At 44.7% G+C, this 26150-nt stretch overlaps 1 protein-coding gene and 1 pseudogene across 1 annotated transcript in view; one reads left to right on the forward strand and one right to left on the reverse strand.

The window, feature by feature from the left end:
- LOC127648279 (fibrous sheath CABYR-binding protein-like) overlaps nucleotides 1-26150 on the forward strand; it is a 391397-nt gene that overhangs the window by 164321 nt on the left and 200926 nt on the right. The window lies entirely within an intron of this gene.
- The window catches only part of LOC127648196 (interferon-induced very large GTPase 1-like), a 41908-nt pseudogene continuing 39795 nt past the window's right edge, over nucleotides 24038-26150 (reverse strand).

The raw sequence follows: 26150 nt of genomic DNA on the forward strand, positions 1-26150 counted from the left end.
TTATAATGATAATTCAGAGAATGAGAAAATCAGTATAAGCCTTATCAGTGTTGTTGTGATAATTATTTTAAAGGCACTCTACATTTTTTTAAAATAAATACTGAAATAATAATAATAATTTAGTCAAAAGGCATAAAAAAGACAAGACCCCTCGATGCCTTTGAGTGAAACTTTTCTCCCTCAAACAGCAAGCTAACGTAACGTTACTTCTACAGGCTACACACAGCAATATATACAACATATCTGCATGCTCTCTTCACGTCGTTCTTGTAAAATAATAATAATAAGTAAATAAACATCAAAATCACTTCACTGGGAATGAATCCCCACTTACCAGCTGCCGCGGTCGCGGTGTTGAAGATATCTTCCGGTAATTAAAAAATGCGCGTGCTGCGGCCGTGCGGCGTGAGGAATAGTCCCGGTCGGATGAGGTCGTCGTCAGGTGAAAGGTCATCATCTGGATCATTTTATTTAAGGCTAAATTATTAATCATACATTTTACTAATATTTAGATTTGGCATAGGCAGGCATTCACAAAAGGGCCTTTAATAAATAAAAAAAATGAGAGGAATTTTTTCTTTGACAAAAGGGCACTTTGGGCACTAAGGGGCAAAGGGGCAGGTGCTCAAGCACCCAACGCCCCCCCCCTCTGCACGTGCCTGGTCCTTAATGAAACACCCCCTCCACTAAAAGTGTCTGCAGAGAAGGTAGGAGAGGTGGGGGTTTAGCTGCTCTTTTTAAAGATGTCTATCAATGTAAGCAAATATCATTTAGGAATTACCCGTCTTTCGAATATCTAGATAGTGTGTTAAAAGGTGCTCCACGCATTTTACTTATCATTATTTACAAGCCTCCAAAATACCCTCCAGGCTTTGCTGAGGACTTTACAGAACTGTTATCAACAATTACCTCAGAGTTTGACTGTTTTGTCATTGCTGGAGATTTTAACATTCACATAGTAATGCAGAAAACAATATGACAAAAGAAATCAAAACTGTTTAAAAAAACTTTTGATCTGACTCAGCATGTACATGGACCCACACACAATCATGGACACACTCTAGATTTACTTATCAGTAAGGGTCTAAACATTTCATCGATTGTTATTAAGGATGTAGCACTGTCTGATCATTTCTGTGTTTTCTTTGATATATTGATCTCTCCTGCCATTGAAGCTAGATCTGTGTCTGTCAAGAAGAGATGCTTAAATGAGAACACTAGTGTACTATTTATGAAGGCTATATCTTTAACACCAAGTATATCTGCTGACTCTGTTGATTTTCTCCTTGATTCTTTTAACTCAAAAGTTAAAAGTGTAATTGATGATATTGCTCCTGTGAAAGTCAGGAAGAAGAGTGGCAGACAAAAAGCACCTTGGAGAAACTCAACAGCAGTGCAAAATATGAAAAGACAATGCAGAAAAGCAGAGCGCATGTGGCGGAAGACAAAACTTGTAGTCCATTATAACATCTACAAAGACAGCATCCATGCTTTTAATATGGAACTAGGCAAAGCTAGACAGACTTTCTTCTCAAATATTATAAACAGCAACTTAAACAACACACGCACTCTTTTTGCGACTGTAGAGAGACTGACAAACCCCCCAAGCCAGATTCCAAGTGAAATGCTCTCAGACAGCAAGTGCAGTGAGTTTGCTTCTTTCTTCTCTGAAAAAATCAATAATATCAGAAAGATGATCAGCACATCCTTGAGTTGTGCTGGGGTCAGACAAATTAAACCACAACCTGAGAAAGTAGTTACTATGTCTGATTTCAAAGAAATTGATGGCAAAACTTTGGAAGGAACCGTACAGCACCTTAAAATATCAACCTGCGCCCTTGATGCACTTCCCACATCTTTTTTCAAAAGTGTGTTCAACTGTTTAGAAGCAGATCTCCTAGAAGTGATAAACTCCTCACTTCTCTCTGGGAGTTTTCCAAACTCCCTGAAAACTGCAGTTGTCAAGCCCCTCTTGAAAAAGAGCAATCTGGATAAGACCATATTAAGCAACTATAGACCGATCTCAAATCTTCCTTTCATAGGCAAGATCATTGAAAAAGTTGTCTTCAATCAGCTGAACAAATTCTTGAACTCGAATGGATACTTTGACAATTTTCAATCTGGTTTCTGATCACATCACAGCACAGAGACAGCGCTCATAAAGATAATAAACGATATTCGCTTAAATACTGATACAGGCAAATTATCAGTACTGGTACTACACGACCTCAGTGTTGTATTTGACACTGTCGATCACAACATACTTCTTGACAGGCTGGAAAACTGGGTGGGGCTTTCTGGGATGGTCCTAAAACGGTTCAGGTCATACTTAGAAGGGAGAGGTTATTATGTGAGTATAGGAGACCATAAGTCTGAGTGGACGTCCATGACATGCGGAGTCCCTCAAGGCTCAATTCTTGCGCCACTCCTGTTCAACCTGTATATGCTTCCAATGAGCCAAATAATGAGAAAGAACCAAATTGCTTACCACAGCTATGCAGACGACACACAGATCTACTTAGCCCTATCACCTAACGATTACAGCCCCATTGACTCCCTGTGGCAATGCATTGATGAAGTTAACAGTTGGATGTGCCAAAACTTTCTTCAGTTAAACAAAGACAAAACTGAAGTCATTGCGTTTGGAAACAAAGATGAAGTTCTCAAGGTGAATACATACCTTGACGCTAGGGGTCAAACAACTAAAAATCAAGTCAGGAATCTTGGTGTGTCTCCAGAGTCAGACCTTAGTTTCAGTAGTCATGTCAAAGCAATAACTAAATCAGCATACTATCATCTGAAAAATATTGCAAGAATTAGATGCTTTGTTTCCAGTCAAGACCTAGAGAAACTTGTGCATGCTTTCATCACCAGCAGGGTGGATTATTGTAATGGACTCCTCACTGGCCTTCCCAAAAAGACCATAAGACAGTTGCAGTTCATACAGAATGCTGCTGCCAGGATTCTGAGCAGAACCAGAAAATATGAACATATCACACCAGTCCTCAGGTCTTTACACTGGCTCCCAGTTACATTTAAAATTGTATATTGCAGATATGCTCACTGAATATAAACCCAACAGATCACTCAGATCATTAGGATCACATCAGCTAGAAATACCAAGGGTTCACTCTAAGCAAGGAGAGTCTGCTTTTAGCTATTATGCCAGCCGCAGCTGGAACCAGCTTCCAGAAGAGATCAGATGTGCTCCTACAGTAGTCACATTCAAATCCAGACTCAAAACACATCTGCTGTGCATTTACTGAATGAGCACTGTGCCTGTCACGATTCCCTTGTTGTCTGCCCCGTGTTTCACTTGTCTTTGTCTAAAAACTACACTTCCCACAATTCCTGTATCTCATCACTGCCATCATTGTGTCATTGTTCGCACCTGTTTGTCGTTTGTTGTATCCTCCTTTGTCTGTGTATATAAACCCTGTTTGTTCTCCACTCCTTGTCGTTTGTTGTATGTTGATGTTTCCATGTTTGCTCCGTGCGTGTTCTGCCGTGTTTCCCTAGTTCCGTGTTTCTCCGTTGTGTTCGTGTTTTGGTTTCACTTTTGTCCCCCCGTGGATGTTTTCTGTGCCACTGTGTGTCCGACTGTTTGTACTGTATTTTATATTATTTTATATTCTAAACTGTTTCAATTATTCTTATTTTTAATCTTTTTAATATTTTTAATATTATTTTAATCTCTTCTATGTAAAGCACTTTGAATTACCATTGTGTATGAAATGTGCTATATAAATAAAATTGCCTTGCATGCCATGGCTCTCCTGCAGGTACACCAAGCCAAGGCACTGAAAGATCTACACCTGGATAGTCCCGACCCTGACATGCTGCAGGAACTGCGCTCTGCCACCGACCTCGCCCTCAGGGCTACGAAGGTCACAGCGCAGGCACTCGGGTGGGCGATGGTGGTCCAGGAAGGCCTTTGGCTTAACATGGTTGAGATGCGCGAAGTTGACAAGGCACGCTTTCTCAACGCGCCCATCTCCCAGCTCGGCCTCTTCATGACACCGTCGACGATTTCGCCCAGCAGTTCTCGGCAGTGAGGAAACAGACGGAGGCTATCTCTCACATCATGCTGTCGCAGCGCAGGCAATCCCCCGCCTGCTCGCCAAGGGCGTCCCCCTGTGAAGAATCAACAGGCAGCTCCACCTCAACCAACCAGCTCTCAGCCCCGCACTTTTGCCTCCCGAAGCATTATTACCTGCTCCGCCCCGCCGCGATTCCCCACCGGGTATGCTCGAAAAAGTCGTCCCCTTAGTGCCCCTCGCACAGAGCTTAGATGTGTGGATTACGCTAACCAGCCTGTCGCGCTGGCTGGCCAGGACCATCCGACTCGGCTACGTGATTCAGTTCGCCAGGCTCCTGCCTCGTTTCGGCGGTATTCGCTCCACCTTTTGGCACGGCAAAAACATCAGCACCTTGCGAGCAGAAATTGCTACCCTGCTACGCAAAGGTGCAATAGAGCCTGTCCCTCCAGCCGAGATGGAGAAGGGCTTCTACAGCCCTTACTTGATCATACCCAAAAAAGACGGTGGGTTGAGATCAATCTTGGACTTGCGAGTTCTCAACAGGACATTACACAGACTCCCGTTCAAAATGCTCACGCAGAAGCGAATTCTCACCTGCATCCGGCATCAAGAGGTAGACATGAAGGACGCGTACTTTCACGTCTCTATTCTGTCTCGACAAGGTCCTCCAATTCGGCCTGTCTCTGTCCCCTCCGCATACTCAATTACCTCGACAACTGGCTCATTCTCGCACACTCACGAGAGTTACTATGCGCCCATAGGGACTAGGTGCCCTCTCTTTTCTCAGTCTGGAGTTACCATGACGTTACTATCTTTATAAAGAAGTAAACATTAAACTTCAGCATTTCTGATCATCATGGAATGTTTAACTCTCTCATGCCGTATAAAGAGATGTTGATGTTGTGTGTGCACACTGTTTGAGCCCTGCATTGTGTGTGATATGCAGTTTGGGGTGTAGGTTGTGTGCTACATCAATGCAGAGTCTCTATTCTCTCTGTCCTCATGACAGATGAGATCCTGTAGACCCTGATACAGCTTTACTTGTGCATTACTGCAGATATTTAGTGCATTATATGACTGTACATATTTATATGCAAATTGGAATTCAATGTACAAAATAAGAGTTAAAGTGATTAATTTCTGTGCATTATTTCTGTATTTGTTTAACTGCAGGTAGGTACAGAAGAGATGGAGAGACAGCCAGAGAATATCTATAACTGTCATTAAAGTGGTTTTGACTAAATGTTTATTACTTTTTATTTTTAATTATTTTATTTATATTTGTATTACTCTTGGCAGACTCTGTGAGCATTCACATAGGAACTTTGTATACACCTGTATGAAAATGTCAATGCACTTTAAAACATTTAACATTAGGAATCATTCTGTTAATCATTCGGTTAAATGTTATATTTTACTCTTCTCTCAATCATTTTGAGTGACAGATCCAGTGACAGATCCAGTTTTTTGTTTTAGTCTGTTGCATTAATTTTAGTCAATCTAATTCTATCTTACAGTGCCCTTCTTAAGTATTGAGACAGTAAAGACAAAATTGCTGTTTTTGATGTACATTCAAAACATCTGCAAATATTATCAAAAGATGAATATGAGGCAAAATATTTCTGGCTGTTTCAACACATATTGTTCCAAAACTTAGTGAGCTGTCTCCTGCCTAAATAGGCAGCTGTCTTCTATGGCAGCAACCTAACTGAAATGTATCCTTGTAAGTGAGTGTTTAAGATGCTCTATAAAAGTGAGTAAGTCCTTTTGTCATTCAAATTGTGCTCTGCATGCACAGCAAGCGAGCGACCAGAGATCTTTTAATATCACGTATTAAACTACCAGTTTACTGAAGCATTGCACTTTTTGCTGACTTTGAAGGCTCCACCTGGCAGGGGCTCTGACTCAACTTGCAATTGATGTCAATACAGGTGAGGGGAGGAATGACGCAATACTCTAAACAGCATAAATATACTCAGTACTCACACATTTTGCAAGAATGTTATTTTGAAAAGTATCAAATACTTTTCTGTATTTAACAAATTATATGTATATTTGCAATAAAAAATGTATTTAGCTTTGTACACCATATTAGATTTATTTTATTTGAGCTGAGCTCATCACAGTGCATTCTGGGATCGCCAAACTAGCAAAGGATTCATACAATGGTGCCTTAGAATCTGTCCAAAACAAGGTATCTTAGGAAGCAGCATAATTAAGATACTTACCCAAGGGCGTAGATTTGGCTTGAACATTGGGAGGGTTACTGTGTGAAGAATTTACATGTTTCCATTGATCTTGGTATAAATATTGGGGGGATCTACACTCCTGTACCTACCTTTTAGAACAGCCTTCACGTCAGGAGCGCACCTTTTATGCCTCAAAGTGTGACCTCAGGAGGCAGCTCACTATGTTTTGGAACAGACCCATATTCTGCCTTTAGTCTTCTCTTCAGCTGGTGAAATGCATGTTCAGTCATATTTAAATCAGGAGATTGACTTGCCAGTCTAAAACCTTCCTTTTTCCCCCCAGTTAACTCCTTGGTTGCATTAGCAGTGTATTCCTTTTCTGTCACTCACTCGACGTTGTATCAATGTAGTGACACTAGGGGTCACTCTTGAGAGCCCCGAATTTGCATGCCACTCCCCCGGATATACGGGTATAAAAGGAGAAGGATTATCCACTCTCATTCAGATTTTTTCTTCGGAGCCGAGCGGTTGTATATCAGCGAGCTGAATACTACTGCTGTTCCATTCACCTCGGAGAAGCATACGCTGATGGATATACGGCGCATTCTGAACGCCTAGTGCAGATTTCACCCCTGGGCTCTTTGACAGCGCTATTAAGAGAGTATATTTCCTCATTAAGAGCAAACACATTGACGTGAATGTCTTTATAAAGATGCCTTTCTGTCTTTGTGTGATTCCTCCATGCGGTCGTTATCTCTCCACCTCCGAAGACCACGGGCGCTGCCTCACGTGTCTGTGCAGCGATCCCACTGAGGCAGCGTTTGTGGATGGTTCATGTTCTCATTGCAAGAATATAACCAATGTTGCGGCCGTGGCTTTCCTTCTTCTGGGGGAAAGCCAATCCAGCCACCCCCTGCACTGCGCCTTCTATCTACGGGTACGAGGCTGGCCTGTCTCGCGCTGGAGGCGATTTGGGGACCTCCTGTTCCCGAGCATGCTCATTTGCCCCCGTTGAGTTGGCCAGCTTAACATAACTTTTGGGATCTCGATCGCTGCATTGGAGAGCGTACTGGCGAAGTCAGACGGACTGTCTGACCGCTATGATTGCCCTGGCCGCTGCGAGTATCTGGTTGGACTGGAACCCTCCATCCTCCCCAGAGCCCTTGCGGCTAGATGATGGTTCCTGGGTTCAGGGAGCCACTCACGGCCATGCACACACCACCAGGGCCTGTAGGACTACGTTGTCTTTGGCAACCAAAGCCTACAGTGCTGCTGGCCCTCCTGCAAGTACACCAGGCCAAGGCACTGAAAGAGATGATTCCTCATCCTGCTGCAGGAGATGCACTTGGAGACCGACCTTGCCCTCCGGGTAGGGCTGAAATGATTTGTCAACATTGTTGACAACGTCGACAATAAAATATTGTTGACAAAAAATGTCCGTTGTCAAATATCGTTTGATCTAGCATATCTCTGTGCCGTCAGCACCTCTTCTATGAGTTGCGCAAATGTCCCAATCTAAGGGGAGAGATTGAAACTGAACCCGGCTGAGTCACACCCTGTCGCATCCCGCTTGTCCCTTGAGCGCACATGCTTAATGCAGCTAGCTTAGAACATGATGTCTTGTGACTTATTGAATCATAATATATGTGTCACTGTGCATTTCTTATCATGAAGAAAATTGGCAGTATGCAACTAAAATAATAAGAGGGAGATTGTTTTTTAGTGAGTTAAAGTTTTAACAAAATAAGTTTTTCATTTGATTTTGTTTTGGCTTGTTTTCCAATATAAATATCTAAAACTAATTTAAAACAATGTACATTTTCTATAGCAGCTATACTCCAGAAGAAAAATTATTATCTGAGAATGTTAAATATAATATTAAAAATACAGATATTTTAAAATATCTAAAAATCCTTTAAAAAAGATGCATTCACCTGAGAAGCAGCATATAATATATTTATACTTGCTTTTAGAGAATAGATCTTGAATGTAAGTATATTTTGTCTTTACTGCACTCACAGATGTATAACGTAAAAATATTAAGTTAAAAATACACTTATATTTCAGATACATTCTCTTAAAGCAAGTCTAAGTATCTTATATGTTGCATCTCAAGTAAATGTATTTAGTTTTTTTGAGGATTTTTTGCAGTGAATTTCTTAACTCAATTAAACTTAATAAAAAAAAATGTTTTTACCGTTAATTCTGTGAATGTCATTTAGAGGTATTTTTAAAAGATTATTTTGTCCTCTTTATTGTTCTGCCCTCCTCAGTTCAGAGCATCTCTTTTCTCGGCAAGGAGACTTGGTGTCGATGATTGCGCACCTCACAAGTGAGTGAGCACAGTCGGTGCTGAACTGCCTGAACTCATTCAGGCGGAGGACAGCGGTTCCACTTAAACACTTTCAGAGGCTCCTGGGCATATGGCATCCTTGGCTGCGGTAACCACACGGCAGCCTCAATGCCACAGCGGACACACTGTCGTGGCAGGCGATGCTCAGTGGAGAGTGGAGACTCCACCCCCAGGTGGTCCTGCTCTCGCATGCAATGGTGGGAGCTCCCCTCGGCACAGACGCGCTGGCACACAGCTGGCCCCGTGGGCTGCGCAAATACACATTCCCCCAGTGAGCCTACTTGCACAGGCTCTGTGCAAGGTCAGGGAGGATGAGGAACAAGTCACCCTTGTGGCCCTCCCAGTCTTGTTTCTCAGACCTCACGCTCCTCATGACTGCACCTCCCAGAAAAATTCCCCTGAGGAAGGACCTTCTTTGTCAGGGATGGGGCACCATCTGGCACCCACGCCCAGACCTCTGGAACCTCCACGTCTGGTCCCTGGATGGGACACGGAAGACGTAAGTGGTCTACAACCCGCAGTGGTGAACACGATCACTCAGGCCAGGGTTCCTTCTACAAGGCAGCTGTAATCCCTGAAGTGGCGTGTGTTCGTTAGTGGTGTTCTTCCCGTAGTGAAGACCCCCCCAGAGATGCGTAGTTGGGTCAGTGCTTTCCTTCTTGCAGGAGAAGCTGGAGTGGCAACTGTCCCCATCCACCCTAAAGGTGTACATAGCTGCTATAGCAGCGCACCATGATGCAGTTGAAGGTAAGTCCCTTGGTAAGCAAGAACTGTTCATCGGGTTCCTGAGAGGCGCCAGGAGGCTGAACCTTCCAAGGCTGCGCCTCTTTCCCTCATGGACCTGGTCCTGCTTGGCCATCAGAGAGCCTCGTTCGAGCACCTAGAGTCAATTGAGTTAAAGGCCGTCTCATTGAAGACTGCCCTCCTGACCGCGCTCACTTCCATCAAGAGGGTCGGGGACCTACAACGTTCTCTGTCAGCGAAACATGCCTGGAGTTTGGTCCGGAAGACTCTCAAGTGATCCTGAGACCCCAAACAGGCTATGTGCCCAAGGTTTCCATGATCCCATTTTAGGGATCAGGTGGTGAGCCTGCAAGCACTGCCACAGGAGGAGGCAGACCCAGCCTTATCGCTGCTGTGTACGTAGTGTGCTTTGTGCATCTACGTGGATCACACACAGAGCTTTAGACACTCTGAGCAGCTCTTTGTCTGCTTTTGTGGACAGCGGAAAGGAAACGCTGTCTCCAAACAGAGTCTTGCCCACTGGATCGTTGATGCCATCGCATTGGCCTACCAGACCTAGGCTGTGCCCAGGGGGCCCTTGCAGGTTCGAGCACACTCTACAAGGAGTGTGGAATCCTCGTGGGCACTGGTCAATGCCACCTCTCTAGCAGACATTTGCAGAGGAGCGGGCTGGGCAACACACAATACCTTTGCGAGATTTTACAATTTCCGGATTGAGCCAGTTTCATCCCGTGTTCTTTCAGGTACAAACAGGTAGAGTTCGGTAATATGGAACAGCTGGCCGGGTGTATCACTTGCGTATAGTGCCTTTCCCCTCCACTGAGGCGAAAACGTGCACTTTTACCCCCAGTCGAGTTCACGAAGACCCCTGGTTCCTATGTTTGTAGGTCCTGCCTCAAAGAGGAGGAGCACTATCTCTGTGCCTCTTCCATGTGCGGCTGGTGAGCCCATGTGTTGTATTGCCACACGTTGACCTCCCCTTTTGGTCAGGATGTGGTCTACGCAGGGTATTTTCTAGTGATGCGCGGGTCGGCTTTTTTTCCAACCCGCGGGTCCCGCTTTTATGAAATTATTTGGCCCGCCCCAGCCCGCCCCGCACCAATGTATCTATTTTTACAACCCGCCCCGCCCGCACCCGAGACCATTAAACAGACATACATGTAATGTAAATGAAAACAGCCATTATTTCATTTAAGTGCTTGGAAACATCGTGTAACATGTTGTAAACAGGCAACAACAGACGATTATGTATGAACCATCAGGTCATATTAATAAAATAACGATAAAATAAAAAATAAATATATTTTCAACATTTAGCCTACAAAGCAGCGTTTGTATTAATCTAATAGGCTAAACAATTTTTTTTCTTCAGATTTGTATAGGCCAACAGTTTACAGTCTACGCTACATAACCATTGAAATTTTGTTTTATTTAACACACAGGAAATGTTCATTTAGCGTTTTTATTTTCGCTGTGCAAAAAAAGAATAGCATCCACTGTACCGGGGTTTAATCTATTTCGCCTAGACTTTTTCCTTTTTTTCGTTTAGTTATGTAATCTCCCGACATCAATTTCTCCCGCACCTTGTCCTCCATCTTCACTTTTTTATTGCTACGTTTTGTTGTTGTTGTTGTTGTGTCTGACGGCGGGAGCTGCTTGGCGCGTAGCTTTTATGTGTAGGCTACGTGACGCCAAAGGTTTGGGGAAATCACTACGGCCTTCGTATTGTAACCTTATAAAAGAACCTAATAAAATATGAAAATAGATATTCCCAAATATTTAATATAGGCTGGAAATTGCAAAAAACATACATGAAAAAAAAGAGAAAAAGTATGACCCGCCCTAACCCGCCCAAGAAATAAAGTGACAATTTATTTCCCCGCCCCAACCCGCGGGTTACGACCCGCGCATCACTAGTATTTTCCCCCTAAAAGTATAGGGAAAGGAAAAGTACACCTTCCCCGATGCGTATAATAGCATTAGATGGCCCCAGCCGAATCTCAAACTCTGTGGAGAGAAAACATAGAGAGAAAAGGCCATGGCTGGCACAGCCTGCTCCCATGCTAGTTATGTCGCTTACCCCCCTCAGGGATGTGGGGAACTACATGACATCATTTGGGGCATTGGGGGAGGTTACATGCAGTCTGATGCACCTGCTATTACGCATGCAGAAGCTTGCTTGAACCTGCATCGGCAGTTCATGTAACATGGTTCAGCTGTTGTGGTGTTTTTATATCCAATAGGGACTCCTAGTGTCACTACATTGACACAACATTGAGTGAGAAGGGGGACATCTTGGTTACTGTCGTAACCCCCGTTCCCTGATGGAGGGAATGAGACGTTGTGTCCCTCCTGCCACAACGCTGTACTAGCCACTGAAATGGCTGGGACCTTGTCTCAGCTCCTCAGCACAAAACCTGAATGAGATTGGGCATTTCTTCTCCTTTTATACCCCTATGTCTGGGGGACACTTGTTATTGTTCCTCAACCTAAGCTCAAGCACCACTTTTCACCATAATGTTAACCCCAAAAATGCCAACATCACAGAAACTCTTCTAAATGGCAACATAACAAAACACTAAACACTAACAAGTTTTCCCCTTTGCAAAAACACATAAAATAACACTTAATTTTAACATTTACTTTCCCTATCGAGTACCATGCAAAGCATGCTGGGAACAAAAAATCCCCTGCCAAATTGGAGTTTACCAAACAAAAAAGATTTAAGTTCATTAAACTCAAAACAATAAAACAGTTCAGGTTACTTAAAAAGTGTCAGTTCTCCTTCTGTCGCTCTCTCGACGTTGTGTTGGAGAAGTGACTCTAGCGGTCTCTCTTGGGCGCCGAAACATGCCTCTGACTTATGAAAAAAGGCGGGCAAATACGGGAGTTCATTCAGAAAATTTCTTCGGAGCCGATGCTCGTGCATGCAGTCTGCTGCGAGTCACACACCAGTTCCTGTTTATTCCTCTGACGCTCTGCATGCTGTTCGATTCGACAGCGCATAACAGCGGCTTTCTCCTTCCTTGCACGGCTGTGCATTGTTGCCCCTGGGCGCTTCGACAGTGCAGACAACTCGAAAGAGTTATTTTAAAAGAGCAAAACACAGCGGCGTTGAACGTCCTTTTCAGGACGCGTCTTTTTAAAGACGTTTTTTCCGTTTCTGTATGCGGTTGATTTCTCCCCACCTCTGACTGTCATAAAAACTGCCTCGCATACCTGGGTTGCGATCACACGCAGGCAGCGTTTTTATGAATGGTCTATGTTTTCAGTATGAGAACATAGCCATGACAGCATTGCGGTTAGAGAAAGCCACTTCAGCCGCCCCCGTGCCTCGGCTGCTTCCAACGGGATTGGGGCAGGCGCTGCGGGTGAAGACGATCTGGAAATAATGACGGGCTCCGTTTCGCCGGGTAAAATCCCCTCGAAACCCCCCGCCTCCCCAGCACGCTTGCTTGTTTCTGTCTGAGCTCGGGATAAGTATTCTCTCCAATGGGTTATGTTTTCAGTATGAGAACATAGCCGTGGCAGCAATGCAATCTCTGCTTTCTTTTGTAGTGAGAGGAAGCCACTTCAGCTGCCCCCTGCGCTCCCATCTCCCAGCTCCGTCCATTCGGCGACACCACTTGACGACTCCACCCAGCAGTCCTCAGCAGTGAAGAAACAGATGGAGGCTATTTCACACATCTTGCCCTGCCGCAAACCTGCCGCCAGGGGCCATGCCCTGTCTGCTCGCCGAGGGCGTCCTCCTGCGGCTTTCAAGAAAGAAAGAAAGTGGTGCTCTGCCTCAACAAACAAGAGTGGGCCCAGCTCTCAGCCCCGCAGAAGGTGGACGCCCCTCGTCTCATGGACCCCCTCAAGGACCCGGAAGGCTCCCAGGTGCTCCTGAGATGACCGACCCAGAGACCGAGACGTTAGCTCCGGAGCTGGTAAGACCACTCCATCCCCCGGTGGGGGGCCTGGAGGAGAATATTTTGTTGAATTAATTTCATTGGCCGCACCCCCTAACGGGGGCTGCAGTACTCACATTCTCAATAATAGAGCTATATCCTTTTGTCTCTGGGTCACATGGCCGCAAATGCCATTCTCACGGCACTTCAGATTTCAACAGTCCTGGCACGCTACACGCGGACTGGTCCTGACAAGCCTAGAGGACGCCTGCACTGGACCTCCTCCTCACTCAGCCACCCCCTGCCGGGCGCGGAGCAAGGTAAGTGTTTTGAGTTTGTTCTCAGCACCAAAGCCTCGGGACGCACCCTTGCCTCCCGACGCCACACTACCTGCTCCACCCCGCCGGGTACGTCCAAAATACTCATCCCCTTGGTGCCCCTAGCACAGAGTTTAGAGGTGTGGCTTTCACTGCCAAACCCGTCAAGCTGGCTGCACCGGACCATTCGACTCGGTTACGCAATTCAGTTTGCCAGGCCCCCGCCCCCCTTCGCGGGCGTCCATTTTTCCGCACTACACGGCGAATATGCCAATTCCCTGTGCAAAGACGCGATAGGGCCTGTCCCCCCAACCGAAATGAAGAAGGGTTTCTACATCCCTTACTTCATTGTACCCAAGAAAGGCGGCGGCTTACGACCGATCTTGGACTTGCGAGTTTTCAACCGGGCTCTGCTCAAACTCCCATTCAAAATGCCCACGTGAAAACATATTCTGACTTGCGTCCGGCATCTAGATTGGTTCGCAGCGGTAGACCTGAAGGACGCGTACTTTCACATCTCGATTATGCCGTGACGTCGACCCTTCCTACGGTTCGCGTTTGCCAGGCATATCAGTACAAAGTCCTCCCCTTCGGCCTGTCTCTGTCCCCTCACGTCTTCATGAAAGTTGCAGAGGCAGCCCTTGCCCCGCTCCGAGAAGCCGGCATCCACATACTCCACTACCTTGATGACTGGCTCATCCTGCCCCCCTCGCGATAGTTACTATGCGCACACAGAGACCAGGTGCTCAGGCACCTCAGCCGTTTGGGACTTCAGGTCAACTGGGAAAAGAGCAAGCTCGCCCCGGTTCAGAGCAACTCTTTTCTCTGCATGGCGTTAGACTCAGTCTCAATGTCAGCAAGTCTCACCAACGAGCGTGCACAGTCGGTGCTGAAATGCCTCGCTTCCTTCAAGCCAGGCACTATGGTCCCTTTAAAAACTTTTCCAAAGGCTCCTGGGGTATATCAAATCAAATCAAATCAAATCACTTTATTGTCACACTACCATGTACACAAGTGCAACAGTAGGTGAAATTCTTGTGTGCAGGTCCGAGCAACATAGCAGTCATGACAGTGATGAGACATATACCAATTACAGTAAACAACATACTTACACGATACAATTTACATATGAAATGTACACATACTTACACAACACAATAATTAAATACAATGTACAGTAGACAATACACACAATATAGAATACATAATATACAATAAGTAAGAGGATATGAAATATATATAAGTAAGTATTGAGGAGAATATGTTGACAGTCCAGTGTAAGATTAGAGATGAATAAAGTGCAGTGCTAATTGTTGATCCTGATAGATCAAGTGTTCAACAGTCTGACTGCTTGGGGGAAGAAGCTGTCATGTAGTCGGCTGGTGCGGGTCCTGATGCTGCGATACCGCCTGCCTGATGGTAGCAGTGAGAACAGACCATGACTCAGGTGGCTGGAGTCTCTGATGATCCTCCGAGCTTTTTTCACACACCACCTTGTATATATGTCCTGGAGGGAGGGAAGCTCACCTCCGATGATGTTTCTGGCAGTTCGCACCACCCTTTGCAGGGCTTTGCAGTTGTGGGCGGTGCTATTGCCATACCAGGCGGTGATGCAGCCAGTCAGGATGCTCTCTACAGTGCTGGTATAGAACCGTGTGAGGATGTGGCGGTTCATTCCAAACTTCCTCAGCCGTCTCAGGAAGAAGAGGCGCTGGTGAGCCTTCTTCACAACGGCCTCAGTGTGGACGGACCATGTAAGTTCCTCAGTAATGTGGACACCGAGGAACTTGAAACTGCTGACTCTCTCTACCGGTGCTCCATTGATGGTGAAGGGGCTGTGTTCTCCGTCTTTCTTCCTGAAGTCCACTACAAGCTCCTTGGTTTTACTGACGTTGAGGGAGAGGTTGTGCTCCTGACACCAGCGTGTCAGAGTGTGCACCTCCTCTCTGTAGGCTCTTTCATCATTGTCAGTGATCAGACCTACCACCGTCGTATCGTCAGCAAACTTAATGATGGCATTGGAGCTATGTGTTGCCACACAGTCATGTGTGTACAGTGAATACAGGAGTGGGCTGAGAACACAGCCCTGCGGGGCTCCAGTGTTGAGGGTCAGTGATGAGGAGATGTTGCTGCCCATTCTAACCACCTGACGTCTGCCTGACAGGAAATCCAGGATCCAGCTGCAAAGTGAGCTGTTTAAGCCCAGAGACCGGAGTTTCTCATCAAGCTTGGAGGGCACTATGGTGTTGAATGCTGAGCTGTAGTCTACAAACAGCATTCTCACATATGTGTTCCTTTTCTCCAGGTGGGAGAGAGCAGTGTGAAGTGTAGATGCAATGGCATCATCAGTGGAGCGGTTGTTGCGCTAGGCAAACTGCAATGGGTCCAAAGAGGTGGGCATAACAGAGCAGATGTAATCTCTGATTAACCTATCAAAGCAATTGCTGAATATGGGGGTCAGAGCAACAGGACGCAAGTCATTTAAGCAATTTATTGTGGCTTTCTTCAGTACAGGCACAATGGTTGATGTTTTGAAGCATGTGGGGACTACAGACAGGGAGAGGGACAGATTGAAAATGTCCGTAAAAACACCTGCCAGTTGATTCGCGCACGCTCTGATGACGCGGCCCGGAATGCCGTCTGGACCCGCAGCTTTACGGATGTTCACCCGTCGGAAGGATCGGGTTACATCCACAACAGAGACGGAGAGTGAACCAACCTCTGAAGCGTCAGCCGCGAGTGCTCTCTCCGCGAGGGTGGTGTTATTGTCCTCGAAACGAGCATAAAATGTATTAAGTTTGTCCGGAAGAGATGCAGCGGTGTTCACGGCGGAGTCTTTATTCCGTTTGTAGTGATGATGTTAATTCCCTGCCACATACTTCTAGAGTCAGTGGTGTTGAACTGACCTTCAAGTTTGTGCCTGTACTGGCGTTTGGCTTCAGTGATAGTGTTACGGAGGGCATAACTGGCTTGTTTACGCTCCTCCGTGTTAGAAGAATTAAAAGCGGAGGTCCGCACATTGAGTGCTGCGTGAACATCGCCGTTAACCCATGGTTTCTGGTTGGGGTATATCCGTATTGTTTTGGTCGGAACAACGTCCTCTACGCACTTCCTGATGAAACACGTTACGCTGTCAGCGTAAACCTCGATGTCGTCATCAGAGGCAGACCGGAACATCTCCCAGTCCGCGTGATCAAAACAGTCTTGTAGCGTAGAGTCTGATTGGTCCGACCAGCACTGGATCGTTCTGAGGGTGGGTGCTTCCCGTTTCAGTTTCTGCCTGTAAGCGGGCAGAAGGAGAACGGAAGTGTGGTCCGATTTGCCAAATGGGGGGCGGCGGAGGGATTTGTAGCCATACCGGAAAGGAGAGTAACAATGATCTAAAACCCGGTCCCCTCGTGTGTTGAAGTTTATGTGTTGGTGGTATTTTGGTGCCATTGTTTTAAAATTTGCTTTGTTGAAGTCCCCGGCAACAATGAACGCAGCCTCAGGGTGCGTGGTTTCCTGCTCACTTATACTCCCATACAGTTCCCTGAGTGCCTGGTCTGTGTTTGCTTGTGGGGGATGTACACAGCTGTGATGATAACCGCTGTGAATTCCCTCGCTAGCCAGAATGGTCGACACAGAAGCATGAGATATTCCAGATCAGGAGAGCAGAAAGACTTGATGAAATGTACGTTCCTCTGATCACACCATGATTTGTTGATCATAAAACATACACCACCACCTCTGCTTTTACCTGAGAGGTCTTTCGCTCTGTCCGCTCGGTGCACGGAAAAGCCTGTGATTTCGATGGCCGAGTCTGGAATCTCCGCAGCCAGCCAGGTTTCTGTAAGGCATATAACACAGCAATCTCTCATCTCTCGTTGGAAAGAGATCCGCGCTCTCAGCTCGCAGAGCTTGTTGTCCAGAGACTGAACATTTGCCAGTAGTATACTGGGTAGCGGGGGTCGATTTGCACGACGTCTTACTCTGATGAGAACGCCGGCTCTTTTTCCCCTTTTCCTTCTGCGTTTCCGCGTCCGAGCAGCCCAGACAAAGGGCTCCGCCGGTGTGTTTGTAAACAGCGGGTCGGCGTTGAGGAATTAGAAGTCCGGTTTTTGATGTGTTATTGTAGAACCAATGTCCAAAAGCTTTTGTCTGTCGTAAACAATAAGGCAGACAACATCCAAGACAAAAAAACAAAGAACTGTAAACAAAACAAACAATAAACCGCAGTGTTGTATCGGAGCTCGCAACGCAGCAGCCATACTCGGCGCCATCTTGAGTATTCTTTGTCATCCTCCGTGGCGGTAGCGCCGCTGGGGTTGATGCACATGAGACCACTTCAGCACTGGCATCAGACTCGAGTCCCGAGACGAGCATGGCACCACGGCACGCACCGTGTGATGATCACCACCGCTTGCCGCCAGACACTCAAACCCTGGACAGACCTCTGCTTTCTGCGGGCAGGAGTACCCTTGCAGAAGTTGTCCTGACGCGTCCTGGTCAGGACCGACGCCTCCAGATAGGGTTGGGGCGCCGTGTGCAACAGAGTTGCTGACTGTTTTCTTTGCCCTGAGGAAGTTTCTCCCGTTAGTTCGGGACAAACATGCCCTGGTCAGGTCAGACAGCACCGCAGTGGTGGCGTACATAAATCGTCAAGGCAGAGTACGCTCCCACCACATATCATGACTCGCCCGTCGTCTCCTCTTTGGAGCTAGCAGCGACTCAAATCCCCGGCAACCTCAACCCTTGGACGGGATGCGGAAGAGCTAGCCGGTCTACCATCGACCGTCGTAGACACAATCAACCAAGCCAGAGCCCCTTCTACCAGGCATCTTTACGCCCTAAAGTGGCGCCTGTTCGCAAATTGTGTTCTTCCCGAGCTGAAGACCCACAGAGGTGCACAGTTAGGTCAGTGCTTTTGCTCCTACAGGAGAGATCTCTCAGTGGTCCTCACAGGCCTCCAGGGACCCCCCTTCGAGCCACTAGACTCAGGGCCCTCTCTCTCAAAACGGCCCTGCTGATCACGCTCGCCTCCATCAAGAGGGTCGGGGACCTGCAAGCGTTCTCTGTCAGCGACACTTGCCTGGAGTTTGGTCCGGCAGACACATATATGATCCTAAGACCGCGACCGGGCCACGTGCTCAAGGTTCCTACCACGCCCTTCAGAGGCCAGGTAGTGAACCTGCAAGCACTGCCCCAGGAGGAGGCAGACCCAGCCCTTTCTTTGCTGTGTCCGGTATGTGCTTGGCGTACCTATTTGGACTCCCACTGTGTGTAATCCCCGCGGTACTGTTCCCTCACGAGTGGACTCACGTGTCTCCCTTAGGCAGTTCCAGCTGCCTCGATTGTCGTGCTGTAGCCCCTCTACGAGGCTGGATCTACCACCACGCCAGGTCCTAAGCGGCCATGTGATGTATTTGCCACCTTTACCTCCCCTGCAGGGTAGGTGTGGTCTCTGCTGGGTCTTCTCCCCCTGAAAGAATAGGAAACTGTGTAAGACCCCCTTCCCTTAATGCAAGTAAGGGCCCCAGCCGTGATTGCTCTATGCGAGAAACATAGAGAGAAAAGAGGCCCAGCCAGGCTTGGCCCATTCCCATCACCTTGTTCCCCTCACTAGGGTAACCAGAAGGATTCTGATGACTTTAATGGGGCATTGGGGAAGGGTACCTGCAGCCTGATACAGCTGGTCGCGTTTGCCCGACATGTTGACTTTAAAAATGAAAATGGAAATGGAAAAATAAAAGATAAAATAACTTTTTATTTTAATTTGGATTTTGTCACTATTATTGGAATAATTTTAAGAAAATGATTTGGAAAAAAAAATGAATTTGTAATTTAATTTTCACATTTGCCTTTTCATTATGATCAAGGCTGCTTGCTTCAAGATTGCAGTGAAAACACAAAGTAAAACTCCGAAAACTCGCTGCCCAAACCTGGAGCGTCACGTACTCCTGTTGATCGGGGGGAGGGACTGTCTGTCTGGACTCCAGGCCTGCCTGTACCTGCTCTCCGTCCTTGGGCTGATAGGTGGACCCCCTTACACTCAAGACAACTGATATACTTCACAAAACATGTCAGGGAATTTTTTTTTTTAATTCTTTCATTATTTATTTATGTTTGCTGTTTCATTATAAAAAGCTTTCTTTGTTATTATTTTTTGTATAAAATTACAGTTGAGTAACTATCAATCCTTGTTGTCGTATCCTATTTTTTTTATAATTGAAACCGACTGCTTATATTGTATTATTCAATTCAATTCAATTCAATTTTATTTGTATAGCGCCTTTCACAACACACATCGTTTCAAAGCAGCTTTACAGAATATTAGCATTAAGTCGATTAATCATCATTGTGTAATTTAGATAAAATACGAATTTTAATAGTGTTTATAAATAATTAAATGATAATTGTATTAATAACCCCAGTGAGCAAGCTGTAGGCGACTGTGGCAAGGAACACAAAACTCCATAAGATGTAGATTAATGGAGAAAAATAACCTTTGGAGAAACCGGACTCACTGTGGGGGCCAGTTACCCTCTGGCTAACATTATGAATGTAATGTAAATATTAATTATGTATAGGTAAAATCATGGTTTAAAATTATTAAACTAAGTGATAAGGGTCATTGATTTAACATAGATTGTGTTTGAACTGTAAGATTAATGACCAAAGTCTTTGAAGTCCATCTTGATTAATTGCAGAAGTTCACATAGATGCAATTGTCCTTGTTAATTGGCTGATGAAGGCTTTTGTTGGCAATTGTTAGTCTAAGCATTTCATTTCAGGATCGTAGTCCATAAATAGACCATGGTGATGCGGGTTGTAGTTGTCATATTTTCATCCTCTGAAGTCCGTCATAATAGATTGAAGTGATGTTTGGCTGGCACCGGCTGCATTTAGTCATCATCATTCTGCGACATGTAGCAGTGGAGTCCAACATGAAGTAGGAATGGTGCTGGATCCAGCCGGTTCTGGTGACCTCAGGATAGGAGTCCCGAGGTTGAGACAGGGAAACAAATAAAAAGATGTAAGCGTAGATGCCATTGAATTTATTGCAGAGTTAGAGATCATGCTCAATGTTTCTGGTTTCTGGTTCCGGCAGACCCAACTAAAGCAGCCTAATTGTGGGATAAATTAGGTGTATGCCTGGCTAAATAGATGAGTCTTTAGTCTAGACTTAAACTGAGAGAGTGTGTCTGCATCTCGAACAGTGTTTGGGAGACTATTCCATAGTTTAGGAGCCAAATATGAAAAGGATCTTCCTCCTTTAGTGGATTTTGATATTCTAGGAACTATTAATAGGCCAGAATTTTGCGATCTTAATGAACGTGTTGGAATATAGCGTGGTAGAAGATCACTTAAGTACTGCGGAGCTAGACCATTCAAAGCTTTGTACGTAGTTAACAGAATTTTAAAATCAATACGGAATTTAACAGGTAGCCAATGTAACGATGATAAAATGGGGCTAATATGATCATATTTCTTGGTTCTCGTCAGCACTCTGGCTGCTGCATTTTGAACCAATTGAAGTTTATTAATTGATCTTGCTGGACATCCTCCCAGTAATGCATTACAATAATCTAGTCTTGAGGTCATGAACGCATGAATTAGTTTTTCGGCATCAGCAACCGAGAGCATATGCCTTAATTTAGCAATATTTCTTAGGTGGAAGAATGCTGTTCTACAAACATTTGTAATTTGATTTTCAAAGGACAGATTGGTATCAAATATAACACCTAAGTTCTTTGCTGTTGAAGATGATGTAACAGTACATCCATCTAGAGTCAAATTATATTTTAGTGGCTTATTTTTAGAGTTTTTTGGTCCAATAATTAAAACCTCTGTTTTGTCAGAATTGAGTAGAAGGAAATTTCTGGCCATCCAATCTTTTATTTCATTGATACACTCTGCTAATTTTGAGAATTGTGAAATCTCATCAGGTTTTGCAGAAATATAAAGTTGTGTATCGTCAGCATAGCAGTGGAAACGCATTCCACGATTCCTGATAATATCTCCCAGGGGAAGCATATACATGGAGAAAAGCAGAGGCCCTAAGACTGATCCCTGTGGCACTCCATACTTTACTTTTGTTTGGTTTGACAATTCCTCATTTAAATAGACAAAGTGGTAGCGGTCTGCTAAATATGACCTAAACCATGCTAATGCCACTCCACAAATTCCAACATAATTCTCCAGCCTATTCAAGAGAATGTTGTGATCTATCGTGTCGAATGCAGCACTAAGATCTAAAAGCACTAGAAGAGAAATGCAGCTGCGATCAGATGATAAGAGCAAGTCATTTGTAACTCTGATAAGTGGAGTCTCTGTACTGTGATGAGGCCTAAATCTTGATTGAAATTCTTCATATATACTATTTCTCTGTAGAAATGAACATATTTGGGAGGATACTACCTTTTCTAGTATTTTTGACATAAACGGGAGATTTGAAATCGGTCTATAATTAGCAAGTTCTCCAGGATCAAGTTGTGGCTTCTTAATTAGCGGTTTGATAATTGCCATTTTAAAGTTTCTTGGTACATGTCCTAAGTATAGCGAGGAGTTAATGATATTAAGAAGAGGTTCTGATATTACAGGAGATACCTCTTTTAAGAGCTTAGTTGGTATAGGATCTAACAAACAAGTTGTGGCTTTTGATGTTTCGATAAGTTTTGTTAGCTCTTCATGACCTATGATAGCGAAGGATTGAAGTTGCACATGAGGGAAATTATTCGACACTGTTTTCTGAGGTGCTATGACAGATGATTGCATAATTCCAATTTTATTTCTGATTATTTCAATTTTATCAATAAAGAAATTCATGAAGTCATTACTCTTGAGCTGTGACGTAATATCTGGTTCGGTTGAGGCTTTATTCCTAACCAATTTAGCCACAGTACTGAATAAACATCTAGGATTGTTGTGGTTATTTTCTATGAGTTTACTAAAATATGCTGACCTGGCAGCTTTGAGTGCGTGTTTGTAGCTACAGACACTATCCTTCCATGCACCCTGAAATACTTCTAATTTTGTATTTTTCCACATGCGCTCCATTTTCCGAGCTGCTCTCTTGAGAGCATGAGTGTGATCATTGTACCATGGTGCAGGGCTTATTTCTTTAATTTTCTTTAATCGAAGTGGGGCGACAACATCAAGGGTGCTAGAGAAGACTGCATTTAAATTTTTTGTTATTTCATCAAGTTCTTCTGGGCTTTGGGGTTTATTGAGTATATGAGATAGATCTGGAAGAGTATTAGTGAAGTCATCTTTAGTGGTCGAAAGAATAGTTCTACCTGAACGATAGCGTGGTGTAGATTGAGTAACATTAGCTGATTGCAGCATGCAAGAGACGAGGTAATGATCCGAGATGTCATCGCTCTGCTGCAGAATTTCTATATTATCAACATCAACTCCATATGAAAGAATTAAATCTAGCGTATGATTATGGCGATGAGTTGGTCCTGTTACATTTTGTCTGACTCCAAGAGAGTTGAGAATATCGATAAATGCTAATCCCAATGTATCATTTTCATTATCTATGTGAATGTTGAAGTCACCAACAATTAAGGCTCTATCTACAGTAACTACAAGATCTGATAAAAAATTTGCAAATTCACTAAGGAAATCTTAATAAGGCCCGGGTGGTCTATACACTGTAGCAAGGGTAAAGGACGACAGAGATTTTTTATTTATATTTGACGGTGTCACATTAAGCATTATTAGTTCAAAAGACTTACATTTATATCCTGTCCTCTGAGTAACACCAAAAACTTCACTGTAAATTGTAGCAACACCTCCTCCTCGACCCTTCAGACGAGGTTCATGTTTATAACAATAACCTGGGGAGTAGATTCATTTAAACTAATATATTCATCCGGTTTAAGCCAGGTTTCAGTCAAACAGAGCGCATCCAATCTATGATCTGTAATCATTTCATTGACAATTAGTGCTTTGGTAGCAAGAGATCTAATGTTTAGTAGCCCTATTTTTATATGATGTTTATTTTTAATTTGTTTGTTTTGTTCAAGTTTAACCTTAATCAAATTTTCTCTAAATGATTTAGTGAGGGTATTGTGTTTGGTAGTTCGGGGAACAGACACAGTCTCTATGAGATATCTAGGTGATACAGTCTCTATGTGTTGTAGTTTATGTGACCTGTGTGATGTCTCATGGCAGCTAGCAGACGTTCGGATTAACCAGTTTGTCTGCTTCCTGACCTGGGCCCCATTTAGTCAATTAATATCATTATTAAGTCTATGAGCCAAATTACTAGAGAGGAGAGCAGCACCTTCCCTGGAGGGATGGAGTCCGTCTCTCTTTAGCAGGTCAGGTCTACCCCAAAAAAATTTCCAATTGTCTATAAATCCTATTTTATTCTGCAGACACCACTCAGACATCCAGCCATTCAGTGACACTAATCTACTATAAACCTCGTCACCACGACGAGCAGGGAGGGGACCAGAGCATATTACATATTATTGTTTTCTGTCAGTGTATCCATTCCATTTGTTCATATTAATTAAATGTTTTCATCCAAACTCTTAATAGCATCCTGCTTTGTGTAGTTTTTCCATCCATCTGGAATCTTTCCATAACTTTTAAATTTATATTTGTAGTACCCTTCCAGTGTTTCCTCGAATTTGCACACTAACCACTTCCAGTATGGCAGCTCAGAATTGTCAGGGGTGATGTTCCATTTTGCTAATTCAGGACCTCATTTTCTGTATTCTCTAAAGAGGACATCCTCATCTGAGGAATATGAATACAAATATTGATCATTGGTAGCTACTGCTGTTGTGCAGATTAGAAGACTGAAGATCTCAGTATCTTTGAATTTACTCCCAATGAGTACACTAACTCTACGAAAGGTACACTGTGATCTTCATCATGGTCTTCTACTGTGTTGGTGAAAATTGCTCCACAGAAAGGACACTGAATCCAACAGCACTGACAGAAGTGACCAATCAGAATCTCATCTGGCCTGTCCTTACATTCCAGAATTACTGGAAAAGTCTGTGTACTGAATTGTAGTCTGTGAACTGCTTATGTTAGATATTACTGGAGGAAGTTCTTTTCTGATCACATCTTCTAGAAGGTTGAAATCATCAACATCATTATGACTCCCTCCACTGAAGCCTTTAAGCACAGATTATCAGCACATCTGAGAGCTTCTGTGTGAAACACTTCACCACAAATCAGCATCTCCACTGTTCATTTGTACATGTTCAGTAGATTCATGAGCTGCGTTCATGATCTTCTGCTGCAGGAGTTTCATGTTCTGCATCATGTTGGGCAGAACACTAACACTGAATTTATCAGTGATGTACTGACTGACTTCATCACTGATGTTTCTCTTGAAGTGATCTCTGGGATCCTGAATGTAGTTCATGTATTTTTCAAAATTCCCCTCTTTTGCCAGTGTCTCCAGGATGTGTTTCTCCAGTTTAGATCTGTTTCAATTCAGTGATTGACAGATTGTTCTCATTTAATCTGCTAAATCTCTGGCAGTGTTTTTGTAGACACTCTGTTCAATGGGCTCTTTCAGTTTCTGACAGATGATCTCACCAAATATAGCAGCTAATATTGTACCTTTACACTTTACAATATTTCTGGAAAACACTGTAGTACTCTCCTCTCTTCTTCTCCATGTAGAGAACAGGATCATTGGCTTCTCTGAATAGTCTGTGTTGGTCAGTGAATGTCTTATTTGCTCTCTTACAGTTTGAAAGCACTAAATCAATGGAGAACTCATTCTTGAACACTGTTTTCTTTTCATGATCTAATAATCTTGCCTTTATGTAATCTATAAACTCTTGGACATGTTTGTCCAACCAATCTAGATGTCGGATGCAAGATAGAATGTGTTTTTGCGTGAGCATTTTGAACGGGAGTTTGAGCAGAGCCCGGTTGAAAACTCGCAAGTCCAAGATCGGTCGTAAACCGCCGCCTTTCTTGGGTACAATGAAGTAAAGGCTGTAGAAACCCTTCTTCGTTTTGGTTGGAGGGACAGGCTCTATCGCGTCTTTGAGCAAAAGAGTAGCGATTTCCGCGCGCAGGGAATTGGCATGCTCGCCATGTACTGCGGTAAAGTGGACACCCACGTGGGGGGGGTGGGGGCCTGGCAAACTGAATTGCGTAACCGAGTCGGATGGTCCGGGCCAGCCAGTGTGACGGGTTGGGAAGTGAAAGCTACGCATCCAAGATCAGCGCTAGGGGCACCAAAGGGACGAGCATTTTTGACGTACCCGGCAGGGCTTTGCAGCGGGCGGAGCAGGTAGGCAATGGTGCGTCCCGAGGCTCTAGTGCTGAGAAAAGACTCACAGCACTTACTTTTCTCTGCGCACCCGGCAGGGGGTGGGTTAGTGACAGAGGAGGAGATCCGGTGTAGGTGTCCTCTAGACAAGTCAGAACCGGACGGCCGGGGAACAGTCGTGGGGCTGAGGGCATCTGCTTCCTGTGGGTTGCTCAACGCGTGGGCTGAGAGCTGGGCCCAGGTTGAGCAGATGGGGCATGACCCATGGCTGGAGGCTTGCGGCGGGGCATGATGTGAGAGATGGCCTCCGTCTGCTTCTTCACCATGGAGAACTGCTAGACGAAGTCCTCGACGGTGACGCCAAAGAGGACGAACTCAG

Source organism: Xyrauchen texanus, chromosome 8, assembly GCF_025860055.1.
Source record: "Xyrauchen texanus isolate HMW12.3.18 chromosome 8, RBS_HiC_50CHRs, whole genome shotgun sequence".
Lineage (NCBI taxonomy): Eukaryota > Metazoa > Chordata > Actinopteri > Cypriniformes > Catostomidae > Xyrauchen > Xyrauchen texanus.